At 42.3% G+C, this 11,593-nt stretch overlaps 1 long non-coding RNA gene across 1 annotated transcript; it reads right to left on the bottom strand.

Moving 5' to 3' along the window:
- Positions 1-7,581: 7,581 nt before the first annotated feature.
- Positions 7,582-10,817, bottom strand: LOC121133250. Its single transcript, XR_005870058.1, has 3 exons — positions 10,650-10,817; positions 8,686-9,247; positions 7,582-7,692 (listed from the first exon to the last, which is right to left on the bottom strand). It is a non-coding gene; the product is annotated as an uncharacterized LOC121133250 (long non-coding RNA).
- Positions 10,818-11,593: the final 776 nt, after the last annotated feature.

The following is an 11,593-nucleotide window of genomic DNA, read 5'->3' as shown; positions in this document are numbered from 1 at the left end:
ACTAAGTTAGGAGGATCCAACACAGTGTGGGCAGCACCATTCTCTAGGCAGGGAATTCTGGACTGTGTAAGCACAAGAGTAAGCCTAGAACTAATAAAGAAGCATACATTTATTTTTGTCTATTCTGTACTGTGGATAGAAAATGACTAGCTACTTCACATTTTTGCCTTGACTTCCTTGTAGCATGGAATTGAAAGAAAAAAAAACCTTTCTTTCCTAAAGTTGTTTTGTTGGAGTATTTTATCATATCAATAGAAATGAAATGAGAACATAGAGTCACTTAGGTCACTGAAGGTATGCCCTCCAAAAAGTAGTGGGGGCTTCTCCACCCTCTTTCTTTTCTGAGAAGAGATATGTGTACTTCCTTCTTCATGCACTCTTACCAGAATATGCCTGTGACCATTGCCCTCACCAAAGGCCAAAATAATGGAGCTGTCCAATCTTAACTTTGGAACCATGAAACAAATAAGCATTTCTTATTTTTTTCCTAAGATACTTCACTAGAATCATGCAGAGTTAACCAATGCATTAGAGCTTATTTGTAAGCTATGTAAATATCTCAGTTTAAAATTGGTTAAAATGAGAGTAGTCATTTAGATATGACACATATATTATCCACCTCTGCATTGCTGCAGTTAGCTATCTAATATAGGAACCCTTGAAGAGACAGGGTTTTTTTTTTGCTCATAGTTATGGAGGTCCAGTGTCTGCACAGCACTACACACGTGAGGTGGTGGCAAGTACCCCTGAATATATCATCTTAAGGACAATACCGATGGTAAGGGTTTAGGATGCAGACAGGTTGGTGCAAGAATTTTACATCTGGATCCCAGAGCATAGAGAGCTGGGTCCTACAGGCCTCCTTGAAATATACTGCTAATGAGCAAAGGACTTCACATTTTGTCACATCTTTTAAAAGTTCTGCTGTCTCACAGATCAGTACCCATCCCAAGTATACACACAGACTTTGGACTCCCATAGAACAATGTGAGGTGCACTCTCACCCGAACTCTTGGGGAAGGGTCTAGGCCCTGCCCTATATGAAATGACAGACTATGCATACCCCCATGGAGGGCCTCACCCTCCCTGGGGAAATGAGGGGATAACGGGAGGAAGGGAGGGAATGGGAGAGGGACCTGGAACTGACTTGTGAAGCAACCTTGTTTCTTATCCAAATTTAAACTGGAAAATAAAATTATTAAAAAAAAAAAGAAGTTACCATAAAAAAAAAAAGTTCTGCTGTCTCACAGTGTTGCAGTGTTGGGGAAAAACCCTCTAACATATGAATCTTTGAGGGAGCATGAATCATATTCCAACCAGAGAGCATATTAAAAGATGTTTGCCACTACACCGTTATCTATTCTTTAACTGATTATTAAGCTGTGTGGATCTGTAGCAAACCATCCTGAAAAGAGAAATGCCAGAACTGTTTGTGTGTGTGTGTGTGTGTGTGTGTGTGTGACAGGGTTACTCTGTATTGCTTTGGAGGTTGTCCTGGAATTCTCTCTGTAGACCAGGCTGGCCTCTAACTCACAGAGATCCGCCTGCCTCTGCCTCCTGAGTGCTGGGATTAAAGGTGTGCGCTACCAATGCCTGGCCATAATTGGTTTTAAAGGCAGGAACAGCAATAATCAGAGACTGATAGGAATACAGACACTACAGAATTAATTTGGGAAAACCAATTAGCAAGTTAGGCGACTCTCATGAGCCTCAAAATATAGAAAAGGTGAAAATCAGAGCAAGGAGAATGAAATATATTATCTGATACATCCAGGTTTTTTATAAATTAAGACAAATAAATGATCCATACACAGAGAAAAACTCTGCTGCATCAAAAACTCTCTGTTAACTTTGCTGACAAAGGAAGCCACTATTAAATATACACAAAGGCAATAAAAACTGTGTTCAAAGAATTAGAAGACAGTATGATGCAAGATTCCTTCAACTAGATAACATAAATAGATGGAAATTATTTTTAAAATGAACCAAATAATGGCTGGAGAGTTTGCTTAATGGTTAACGTCCCTGTGGTCCCCCCACCCAGAGGATCTGAGTTTAGCTTCCACTGCCTGCATCCCGTGGCTCATCCTCACCCGTATCTCATTGTCTTTTCCTTCCTTAATGTGCATCGCAGACTCATGGCATTCACTTGACAGACACATGTACATTCACGTACGTAAAAGTAGCCAGGCTTGGTGACACAGGTCTTTGAACCTACCATTTGAAATGCAAAGGCAGGCAGATCTCTGTGAATTCAAGGCCATCTTAGTCTACATAGTGAGTTCCAGGATATGTAGAACTACATAGTGAGACCCTGTCTCAATAAATAAATATCATTTTAAAATTAACCAAGAAGAATGCTAACATTCAAGATTGTAACAACTAAAAGGAAAACATCACTAGAACATCCAGGTTTGAGGAGTCAGTGGAGATAATCAATCAATATGAGGTAGCAGAAGAATACCCAAACATGAAGAACAACTACGATAACAGAAAGAATGTAGGCAAAAGAAAATTAAATCTCAGCCAGCATCCAACATGTATAGTGAGAAGTCTGATGAAGAGACTCCAAAGCAGAAACCTTCACCTAGATGCTCAAGAACAGACACCTAGTGGACAGATAAAAAGAGAATCACACTCTGGAGAAAACTGAAAAAAAAAAACCCAGTTAGTTTAATATGAGTAACCATATTAAAACTAGCACTTGAAAGAAAAATTTGAGGCCTGAGACAGGGATATGGTGTATTAAAAATGTCTTCAACTACTAATCTGTAATTCAGAAAAGGTAGAAGTTGATTGCTAGTTTGCTTTCACAAGAAAAAATACTAACAGGAAGGTCTAGACAAAAAAACCAAACGATGCCACATAGCTTCTAGAACCCGTACAGAAATAAAAAAAATGCCGGTAGACCTTATTGTATAAATATATTATAAGCAAAATATATTAATATATTAACACAAATGTATACAACATTAAATCCTCTTTATTTTTATTGAAAAGTTGCATGTAATAGTAACCATAATACAATATTTGTGGGCTCAAAAGACAGAGATACAAAGTTATACTGCAGTAATAACACATAAGATGGAGTGAATAAATCTGTGGGGTAGATCCTGTGTTTGATTACAGTTGAGGAGTGGGGTGGGAACGGAGCACATAGTGATACTGTGGGAACTTAGTCTAATCACTAGGAAACCGTCACTGAATAGGGAAGTCACCAAAGAAAATCTGAGCGGTTAAACAGATACAAGTTTCAAAATTTGAGAAGAATTGCTAAAATAAAGATACAAGCAACCAGAAACATAGGTTAAATGAAATATTCAAGCAGACTGAAAATGAAGGCATAACTGTTGACACTGATATTTTATCCATCCTGTCACTGGATGGAGGCTCTAGGATGGTATAAAAGATACTCGTCAAAATCAAATAAAAGAAAAAAATGTTGTTCCATTGTCAAGTTAAGAGAAGCCAGAACTTGTGCCAGGTTAACCATTTAACCCTGAGTCTCAGGCCTTGCTCTGGTCTGCCATTCTCTACTTGTTGGCCAATGGCTTCATTTTCCTTAGCATCAACAACTATTAAATTAAAAAGCTTCTTGAATTTATGAATCTATCTTAAAAAATTCAGGGCTTCTTACTATGAAAAAATGTTTTTATTGTATCGATACTCCATCAACATGACCCCAATAATTATGGTTAAGTATCTTGGTCATTTGCACCAAAGGATTGTACAGATTAGCCACTAGGGTTTCAAGTCCTGAAGCTTTCTCCAGTGCAGTTTTGTGCTGTAGACAGCAAGGTTGGTTGTGTTATAATGAGATTTTTCTTTTTTTAAGATGAGAAAGATTCAGAGAAATAGACAATTGTTATGGAGGCTGGAGTTTATACAATTGAGTGGAGATAATGCTAGCTTTAATAAAAACAGCAAGCAGTATCGCCCCAGCACCAATAATTCAAGAAAATCACTTTTCTATTCTCCATCCCATTATCTTGCATCATCACTCTTCCTATTCCTTTGTCATCCTTTGCTTATATTGAGAAATATTGTCTTCTAGAAAGTTGCCTTGGTTATCAGCAGTAGAAGTTTCTATTAAAACTGGCAAGAAGAAAAGTGAATGCCTTTTTTGTTAAATAACAGTAACCCTGCCAAAGAAAACACTGAGTGGGGAATGGCAGATGTCAGTGTGGATGGCAGCTGTTGACCGGGCAGAAGTTTCCAACACTACTCAGAGATGCTCATAACTGACCTTTTGAGGACACACTACGTCCCTCGCATAATACATCTCCCAAAGGCCCACAAAACAACGAAATTTGACCTGTGATAGCTGTACCTGCTGTTTTTGCTACATATTAGCATAAGGCACACAATTTGAGGTTTTAGTAACAGAATTATTCGTTAGATTAATGTCTAATAGTAGCACCTCACACTACTGAAGAATCATGCCTGATTCAGCTCAGTAATGATGGGAGAAGCTAATTTGTGTTAGTAGCTACTCCAGTTAAAGGACATTACAGAGGTACCCTCTGACTTATGATGGCTGTACTTACAAATCTTGCACAGCAAACATGATATGCATTCAGTAAAAGCCATTTTTCAAAGATTAAAGGCATCTTCAGAACCTGGGCAGTGAGCCACAGTTCCCAGACTACTGTGGCCATAGGGTAATAAGCTGAAAATCCATATGCTGGTCAGTTTTAGGTCAACTTGGCATAAACTAGTGTTAGTTGGGAAGGGGTAGCCTTAGCTGAAAAACATGCCTTCATAAGACTGACCTATAAACAAATCTGTAATGCCTTTTCTAGATTGATTATTGTTGCGGGAGGGCCCAGTTCACCATGGATGTTGCTATCCTTGGGAGTTAGTCCTGGTGCTATAAGAATGCAAGCTGATAATACAAGGGAAATTCCCAGGAGTCCACAAGGAGAGGCCCAGCTACGAGTCCTAACAGCTGTGATACATACCCGGAGCTGTCCATCTCCTGTGACCAGGCAAGACTACCATTGGACAGATTGGGACACCAACCCAGCCATATAACCTTTGACCTACAGTCTGACCTGTCTGTGGGATGTGCCCGGGTAAAGGTGTCCCAGAGACTGTGGGAGTAGCCAACCAGTAAATGTTCCAGTCTGAGACCGTGAGAGTGAGTGCACCCCTGACGCTGCCTGGAGTGCCAAGACCTAGAGGCTGGATGGCCCAGACACCTAGAAGAGAATCAAATATGATTGGAGAGAATAAGATGTCAGTGTAATGATGCCTAATGACATTCTGCTACACTTATAGATTGGTGCCTAACCCAATAGTTATCAAGAGTTTTCATCCAACAGCTGGTGGAAACAGATGCAGACCCACAGTCAAACACTAGTCTGAACTCACAGAATCCAGATAAAGAGAGGAAAGAAGGATTGTAGGAGATAGAGGAGTCAAGGACTTCACAAGAAAACCCAAAGAATCAATTGACCTGGGCTCATAGGAATTCAAAGGCTGAACCAGGGAACCTTATGAAACTGCATGTATGTGACAGTTGTGTAACTTGGCCTTCATGTGGGACTCCTAACAGTGGGAGCAGGGGCTGTCTCTGAATTCTTTGCTGGCTTTAGGACACTATTCCTCATACCAGTTGCCTTGCCCAGCCTTAGTACAAGGGAGGTGCTTAGTCTTACTACAACTTGATATGCCATGTTTGGTTGATATCAATGGGAGGCCGGCCATTTCTGAATAGAAATGGAGGAGGCGTGGATGGGAGAAGAGGCAGAGAGAAGGGGTTGCTGGGAGGAGCGGAGGAGGGGGAAACTGCAGTCGGGCTGTAAAATAAATAAATAATTAAAAAGAAGGAAAGGAAGGAAGCTGGTTGAACAAGTCTTGAATAGCAAGCCAGTAAACTGCCCTCCTCCATGGCTTCTGCTTCTGTCCCTGCCTCCAGGTTCCAGGATGATGGACTCCAAGCTGTAAGAGAGAGCAAACCCTTTCCTCCCCTGGTTACTTTAGTTACAATGTTTTGTTGAAGTGATAGAAACCCTAACAGAGACACTTCAGGAAGCCTTGTGGCTGAGCAGTGAGTCAGAAGAGTTAGGGCACGTTTTATTGATGCTCATTTTTGCTCATGGTCCTGACATAATGGCAAGTGTTTCAGGATATGACTTCATCATAACTTAGGCATCTGTATTATTGCTCAACTGTATTATCTGGGTGGTCTTATAAAGAAGGCAAAGCTGCCTTCACTGTCACCTACCCGTGACTGAGGTGGCAAGCTGTGGCCACATCAAGTGATGTTCTCAGGGTTAATACAACAGTGCCGGACAGAGAGTGTTGGGATCCTGGGCCTGGGCCTTTTCTTTGTTTCTGAAGCTAGCACTAACACATTACCTAAACACCTGGAAACTTTCTTAAAAATTAATCCACATTTCACATTTGAGTTCTGAACATCACTTGAGATTTAGAAGCAGTCTTGGGCTGGAGAACAAGAAAGCAAAACTAAATCACTGCGTTGTCAGTCCCATTCTGGCAGGATAGGCTAATCGTTGTAAAGCAAGACTGCCTTTGTCAGACAAGAGCTTCTCTGTCCCCTCTCTGTCCCACTCTGTCCTGGACTGTAGCATCATAAGCCAGGACACAGAACTGAGCAAAGTGGAGAGGAGATGGTTTTGATTTCTCAGTGCATATTCTTAGGATCAGTATATATAGAAGAGAAAGGAAGGACAGGAGACGTGAGATTGTTGTGAAGGTTGAAGGAGCCCGAAGCCGGGTCATTCAGAGTCGCTGACTCAGGCTTCTGCGACCATGTCCTTGTACATGAATATAAACCAGTCACTCTGCAACGTTATCAGCTGTGCAGGAAGAAGAGTGTTGCTTTGCAGAAAAAGTCGTTTCCAGAGACAGCTCAAGGCATTGCATTGGTAGGTCCTTGCACCTCTGGGAGGAAACAGCCCTGATTCCTAGGGCACTGGAGGACATCAGAGCAGGAACAAAAGTGTGTTAACCAGTTGATGCTGAAGCCATATGGTGATGTGGGCAGGGGAGATGCATCTCCCACCAACCACACACCATCTGTGACAGATGGGAGAGCTGGTCCTGAGGTTTTAAGAATAGGAGAGCTGTCCCCGTCCCTCACCAGCTACAGCACTTAGGAGAGTGGCCCCTGCACCTCACCTAGGCAACACAGTAGAGCTGGCCCTGTAGGTGTGGGAGAACTGGCCGGGCTCCTTGCTTATTGTTATAAGGGGCGAATTAGCCAGGGCAATGCAGGAGAGCTCGCCCTGGGGGTGAGGACAAGGGAGAGCTGGAGGGCTGACCCAGGCCCTGAACCAGGGTTATGAGTTGGCTCACTCCAATATCCTCTCCATATAAAATTGCTGAAACCCCTGAAACACAGACCCAAAGCTATAGGATCTCCACGACACAGGACAACAGCAGGATATCCAAGCATAGTCCCAGTAAGAGCCCAGCATCCACAGTGTAGCAGAAACCAGAGGCCTGAAACCACACCCATGGTTATGCAATGAACACTTACAAGCAAAGACATAAGGACAAAAGCGCTTGCTGTAGACTCACTGTGACACACTACAGCTTCCATGATGAGACTGATTCTTCCTTTTGTTTTTCTTTTCTCGCTTAAATTCTCTCTTATTTTTTATTTTTTTGGGGGAGGTTGCAATAGTAGAGGGCAGATACAAAGGCATGCAAAATGAATGGGACCTAGAAACAAGATGAGAAAGACACAAAGAATAAATAAAAAGAAAGCTAAAATAAATAAATAAAATACAAACAAAAACAGGCTTTCTTACAGCTAAATCTGATGTAGACAATTTCTCAATTCAGCTTCCTTCCTCTCACACAACTCCTGTTGCCAGCACTAGAGTGTTTGCAAAACCAGGTTGCTCTCTCCTAATTACATATTTTAATTAGTTGGTCTGGTCAGAGCTTGCCGTAAAGGCCAACTACCACTGAAGACGTCATATTAGAAACTTTTAATGCCATCTGCTGAAGCTTTTTATTAACTACATATATATATATATTTGTATATATACACACGCACACGTTACTAAATACAGCCTGCTCAGTTATATAATGTACCTTGTGTATGTTTCAGGGTACTGGTCAACCAACTCGTGTGCTGTTTTTCCACGGGGAGGACTATTTCTCCCACTCCCAGCTTTCCTCAGTTATCTGTAACTTTTGTCTAGGGTTAAGGCCTCATTGGCTTTCCCATGTCCAGTTTGGCACATTCAGTTCACATTTGGGCGGTCATGTTGGTGAGACTTTATGGCTATAACTTCCAATATTACTAGGAGATGACTCTCCCAGGTAACTCCCTGGTCCTGTCTTCTGCAGTGCTCCCTGGACCTCAGGTAAGACTGTGTTTTGCAGATGTATGCATTGGGACTGGGCTCCACAACTCTGCATTTTGACTGGTTGTGGTTTCCTGTGTGGCCCCTATGTCTGTTGCAAAAAAGTTTCCCTGATGAGTATTGAAGGCTACATGTATCTGTTGGTATAAAGACAAGTGTTTGTAGATTGTTGGCAGGGATTATACTGCTTTAGTAAACCATTAGTTATAGAGTATCCTACAATAACAATGATTTTGCTAGCACAGGGTAATCAGGTAGGGCTCCAGTGTCAGGCATGGTATCCTTAAATCCAATTAGGAAGCTGTCGGTTGCTGCCAAGATGTGTTTGCCACTACTGCACCTGTAGGGTTATTGCGCCATGCTGGTCACTGATGCTGGTCATAGGCACCATATCTGGGTAGGACTGTTGGTTGCCTTCCTCCTCTGGGAACTTGCATGATGCTTTCCACTGCCATAAAAGCTAGTTCTCAGTGAGGGGTTTTCAGGTCAGCTCCTGCTCAGCAGTCTCTGGGGCCTGTTTCTAAAGTGCAGAGCGTCTTCATCAATAGGGACTTACCTTCCACCTCGGGGTGGGGATCCAAGGGCAACAGCAATGGATTGTCTGCTTTGGGAGTCTCTTAGACAGGCCTGAGGCTTTTCCCTGTTTTTCAACCACTCAGGCAGTTGTAATCCTTCCCTCGGAACTGGCTCGCTGAGTGTAACTGGGGAGGGTGGAGGGAGGGGAACCCTACCAGCAGATGCTTTTCCTCACAAACCAGTTGGCGGTGCTCCTGCTGTTTGAAAACTCCAGATAACATTCATTTTTCCCTCTCCACATTTGCTTTCCCTTTCTGGCCAATTCTCTGTGTTGATCCTTGAAATGCAATTTTACAGCATAGAAAAGAAAAGTCCGCCTGTTCTGGCTGTGTAGAAAGAAAAAAAAAACTTCAACAGAGGTGGGTTTTTTTATTCCTCCTTTTTAACTACAAAACGTGTGGCCTGAATAAAGCCTACAGCTTCCTCTGGCTGCACAACAAAGGATACGAAAGTTCATTTTCTGCACAGTAAAACACACGTCTTTGCATGCCGTAGCTCTTGAAAGAGATACTCCCATCTACAAATGAAGAAACTGAGGTTTGCGGCCCTCCCCAGATACTCAAAATGTGCCCAGCAGCTTATGTAGATGAGCCAGGACCAAACCCAAGAGGACTGGCTGGCAATGGCTCAGGCTGATTACCCAGCATCCTGTGCTGCCTTCTAGCCAATACCCAGAGATATTTGGCCTGACATAATGGAGTCAAATATATCAACATCAGCTATATAAGTGTTTATGTTTGTTTATAAATTGCCATTAAAGCAATAAAAGCTTTGTTGATTTGAATCAATACACAATCTAATTTCAGGGACTTTGATTCCTTCCACAAGTCAAAGATCAATGATAAATCTATATATTTTTTGGATAATGGTAAGAGCCCTAAGTGAGAGATCCATGAATGGGAGACAGTTTTAATGATAGTGAGTAGAATGTGATGTCAGTAGGAACTCTTTCACTAGCTAGAAACCTCTAACCGAGTCAGACACAGTAGTGTGTGCTAGCAGCAGTTATTGGAAGGCTTCCTCTGGGTAACTGTAATGGAGGCTGGTGGCCACTAGATGGCAGTCATGCGACATAAGTCTCCAGTTTAAGCTGTCTTTAAGAATGAAAGCAAAAGTAGTCACCTTGTCAAAGCGGGACTCTAGATGCGAGCCCAGAGCTGATCATAGCCCTCCTTCTCTGGTTTCTGGTCAGAGGCTAGGACCCATATTGACTCCAGGAAGTAGGACTCACCAGCAACCACTGAGGGAATTCAATCCACTAGAGGTTATAACTAGTAGGAGCTGTTCCTGAGAGATACTCCTCTCCCAGTGCAGCTAGATGTCACTTTCTGTTTCCTGAGTAGCTGGAGTCATTGTGGATAACTTAGTAGAGGGAAATTTAGGAAAACACACACAGCACATATACAGCTACACGCCAAGGTAGTCAATTTCACACAACCCTAACATCATATGAGTAAAACAAACCACATAAATTTTTACAAATACAGATAATTGTATACTATATCATGTGTTTGTTGTGCTTCAGAATAGAAGGGATTATTGCCGTAAAACAAGAGCTTTTGGAATGCCAGGGAAAATTTGTCTTAATATACATGGATTTTGCTTAATGCTAAACACCCCTACCTTTTTCTCTCCTATAAGAAATGAATCTTCTGAACATTGACACATTTAATCCAAGGCAAGTGTCCTGTAATAAAGTCTCCAGTGAGCCAAGCTGGTGACACATACCTGTCACTGCGAATCACAGAAGGCTGGGTCGAGACCAGGCCAGTCAAGAGTGCGGAGCTGTCCCATCGTCTAGGAAGCACGGCGTGTATATATCTTACTCAGAGGAAGAAAAGACCAAAAGAAAAGCAAAACCAAGACTCCAGTGACTCTTTCTTCCTCACTGGAATGGGAGTGAAAACAGTTGGAAAAAATAGTAAGTCTTCAATTTTCAGAGTCCAGGAAGACAGATTCAGTCCTGGCATCCCCTAGGGAAACCCCAACTCCATCACCTTCTCACAAAAGCTATTTCACACACTTTAGGCACTGAAAAGCTTTTGTAGTTTCTCTTTGGCCTGAGCTACCATGTGTATACAACAGCAGGCTTCTGGTGATTAAACTGTTCAGATGACTGTACCTATTCACAGGCTGGAGACCAAACTGGGGTTTATCTCTTTCCCTTGGTCTCCTACAGCAAGCTTCTGGCGATTAAACTGTTCAGATGACTGTACCTATTCACAGGCTGGAGACCAGAATGGGGCTTATCTCTTTCCCTTGGTCTCCTACAGCAGGCTTCTGGTGATTAAAGTGTTCAGATGACTGTACCTATTCACAGGCTGGAAAGAGATAGGGTTTATCTCTTTCCTTGGTCTCCTACAGCAGGCTTCTGGTGATTAAACTGTTCAGATGACTGTACCTATTCACAGACTGGGGTTTATCTCTTTCCTTGGTCTCCCACAGCAGGCTTCTGGTGATTAAACTGTTCAGATGACTGTACCTATTCACAGGCTGGATACCAGAATGGGGTTTATCTCTTCCCTTGGTCTCCTACAGCTTGCCCACACACCCCAAGGCTGCTGACCCCCAAATTATCTCCCTACAGCGATTCATTAACAAGGCTGTAATTGTACCATGACATAGGTATCCAGGAGATCCTTCCTGTTTATTTCCTTGAAGATAAAAAAAGA

Source organism: Mesocricetus auratus, unplaced genomic scaffold (genome assembly GCF_017639785.1).
Source record: "Mesocricetus auratus isolate SY011 unplaced genomic scaffold, BCM_Maur_2.0 Super-Scaffold_100021, whole genome shotgun sequence".
Taxonomy (NCBI): domain Eukaryota; kingdom Metazoa; phylum Chordata; class Mammalia; order Rodentia; family Cricetidae; genus Mesocricetus; species Mesocricetus auratus.
This window is presented reverse-complemented; position numbering and strand designations above follow the sequence as displayed.